Raw genomic sequence first — 3668 nt, forward strand, 5'->3', positions numbered from 1 at the left:
TTTGGCAGGTTTCCCGTTGTACTTTATGGTCGCATAATGGCTTGCGGCTTCAAAGACGCTGCTTTCGGACCACTGAGATGTGGCGTAAGCTCGGGAACGTACGCTAACCTCGGACCAAGTAAAGCTACAAACTGCTACTTTAGTTCCGTTGTCGTATAATGCGCGGAGCTGGCTATGTGCTGAAAACTGCAATGTAACAAAATTATGGTAACGACTGTATATCTGGACAGTATGGCATGACATTTGCTTGTAATACATATATAACATGTACATAACACATTGTCCATGTTTTTAATCAATTACTGTGAAAGCCACAAGCTTCTGTTTGTTTGTTTGGTGGCCTGCGGGCGACATGGAAAAACTCATTCGATAATGTAATACAGTGAATACTCAGTTCTCGAACAAATCGGATTTCGAACGAAAATTTGAGATTTGTTTTTTTCTTCTGATTTCGAACGAAAATCCAGTACTCAAACGCCCCGGAAAAACCCAGGAAAAACTATAACGCGTGCGGCCCGACCAGCTGACCCGTGAAGCACTTTATTGTGTAACGCAGCCTCTGTACCCAGATGTGTCCCGCTAGCTACATTTACCCCCAATAATGGCTCCAAGGAAGTGACTTTAGATAAGTTCTTTGGGAAAAGAAAAGAACTTTGGTAAAGAGATTTGGTAATTTTGCATTGCTTTTTTCTTGTGAACTTTAATAATGCTCTATTCCATTAGCATTTCTGCATTTTCATTTTGTTTCAAATATTTCGTTCACTCGAGTTATGGGTTAATGTTTTTGTATATATATATTTTTTTTAAATTGCGTGTAATAAAACATACATTTTAAGCAAAAAATAAATATATATTTCTTAAATTATTTTATCATATAAAATATTCACACCATACATGTATTTATTATCGTGAAAAGCTAAAAAAAAAAAAAAGATTTTTTAAGTTTCGGAACACATTATTTCTTTTTCTATTCATTGTAATGTGAAATATCGATTTGGATTTTGAACAAATCACTCCTCGAACTGCCTGCTGGAATGGATTGTGGTCGAGAACTGGGGCTGTACTTTAGACTTGTAAAACAACACTTTAAAACATTGTTTAAACATTCTACTGACGTAAAGCATTGTTACATCTTTATCATTTGGCGCATCGCAACACCATAAATCTGGACTCTCGTCGCATCAGATTTTGAAATGTATGCACCTGAAATATGTAGTTTACTCTTTATAATGATATAAAACACAATTATATATTGAAAAAATGAAGTATTAAGGCAACAAGCAAGAAAAAAAAAACAACTATCATTAATCTAGAATTTCAATGCATAACATTGTATGATTTGTGTATCTAAAATTACATAAATTCTATAGGTTGCACTTTATATTGACATGAAACAGTTTTTAAGGAAAATATTATATCCAGATCTAGTACTAGGGGACCTCGGGGTTACATGTTTTTATTATTTTTATTACGCTTTTGGGGCACTTTTTCAAAAAGAATGGAAGAGGAAGCATTCATTTGTCTGTCCAATCATTTCCCTTTTTTTCCTTTTAATACGGTAAATGTTTTTAATCACGTAAAGCACATTGAGTTACTCTGTGTAGGAGGAAATGTGCTGTATCCATAAATCTGTTCAGCATATTCTTCTACTTCTGGTATTCAGGGTGGTATTAATGGAGCTGGAGCCTACCCCATCTGATCATGGACAAAATGATGACGATTGGTCGCCAGTTATGGATTGCGCACACTTCGACAGTCCGAAAATGACACTTTTGTCCGTGTAAATAATGAAGATTTTATGGCGACAACAGACTCCGTGTCTATTTCCGCTATTTCCTCTGGGAAAACTCGGAGGTTGACCAGGAACGGACTGTTGGACCCGAGCACTTCCCGTCGTACTGCCCCGTGCTGCGTGCGTGTGTGCGTTTGCCGTTCCAGGGTTCTCGCGTGCGTTTGAATGAGTCACCACGCGGTGACCCCACCCTACGTGGGCGGTGGATTTGGCCCGGCCGGGGGCCAGTATTCGGCCTGTCCCAGAGAGAAGGCCTCAAATAAACTGGCCCCTTTGTTCCAAAATGTCACTCCTCTTCAAAAGGAAGAGGAGGCATCTCACCGCTCGCTCTCGCCGGTGCTCCCGTTCTTTCTCTGGCCCGAAATGGATGAGCTTTCATTTTATGGCGTCAGCGTATTAGGTCGGCTAACCGCCGTCCCGCGAAACCGCTGCTTTTCATCCCCTCCTATCTGTTACCTCTGCAAATGTACGAGAAGGATTGTTTCTCGGACAGCGTCGCATAAAAGCCAACTCTTAGCTAACGTCCGTGTCGCTTTAGAAGGAGCAATTTTCTAGTTTGGGGAAACTTTACTGCTTTCCACATCGACGTCTAATAGCTTAGCCTTAAGCTAGCTACGATTTGGGTAAGCTTAGGTGAGCCACGTAATAAAACAGTGAGACGTTACATGAGAGATGTCATGAAACAAAGTAAAACACATAGCGACATTAACACGTTAAAGCACAGGTGTCAAACTCAAGGCCCGGGGGCCAGATCTAGCCCACCACTGATTTTATGCGGCCCGCAAGTCACATCTAGAGTGTCGATTACCATGATTCTTGTAAAAATTTGTACCAAAATTTCAAATTATCATATATCATAAATGATAAAGTTGAGAAATTACCGTATTTTCCGCACTATAAGCCGCACCTAAAAGCCTTTAATTTTCTCAAAAGCCGACGGTGCGCCTTATAATCCCGTGCGCTTTATATATGGATCAATATTTAGCATTTAGCGCAGCTCCATCTAATGAGATGCATAGCATAACCCCAGCCTCTACTGTAGCGTCTTATTCTGTGCGCCTTATAATGCGGTGCGCCTTATATATGAGAAAAGTTTTAAATAGCCCTTTCATTGGAGGTGCGCCTTATAATACAGCACAAGCATTTTTGTGTTACCAAACGGGAATAGTTGAAAAACAAACTTTGACCAAAACTAACCTTAACCTTGAGTTGTGATTTCAAAACTAGTCCATAAATTGATGATGTAAATACGATGAGGTGATTAAGTATTTATGTTCCACGCTCATAACGGCCCTCTCAGGAACAACAACGTGGCCCGCGAGAAAAATGTGTCTGCGTTAAAGTGAGACGCTTTGTCGGAAGACGCGACATAGAGCGAGTCATAGCAAGACAAAAGTGGACTAACTGGACATGGTGAGACATGTAGAGATATGTATATATTGAGACACATGGTGGGAAACTTTATATCACAAGACACATACTGGGAAAAAAAGATAGCGAGACCGATAGCAAAGGCTGCATCCCAAATCAATCACCAACATCATACACGGTATAGCGGTTACGCCATTTTTAGTGGTGTCCAAATGCTTAGTTATTATATTCAGTCCCCTATAAAGTGCAATCAAAATTTCGCAGAAAGCACAGCAAAAAGTAGTTGCACGACGCAATTTTTCATATAAATCGAAGTAACTTCTCAACAAAGAAATCCCGTCCTTTTAATAATGTGCAGGAGCAATCTTTTTTTTTTTCGCAACCGCAACAGCCGTCTTTATTGTGTGACGGCTGTGATGTCACGAACGGAGCGCTGCGTAGTGTCCGAAATCTGTTATGAATGCGCTCACTTATGTCGGCCGCTATTTAGCGGAGGCCTGCGTGT

Source organism: Syngnathoides biaculeatus, chromosome 13 (genome assembly GCF_019802595.1).
Source record: "Syngnathoides biaculeatus isolate LvHL_M chromosome 13, ASM1980259v1, whole genome shotgun sequence".
NCBI lineage: Eukaryota > Metazoa > Chordata > Actinopteri > Syngnathiformes > Syngnathidae > Syngnathoides > Syngnathoides biaculeatus.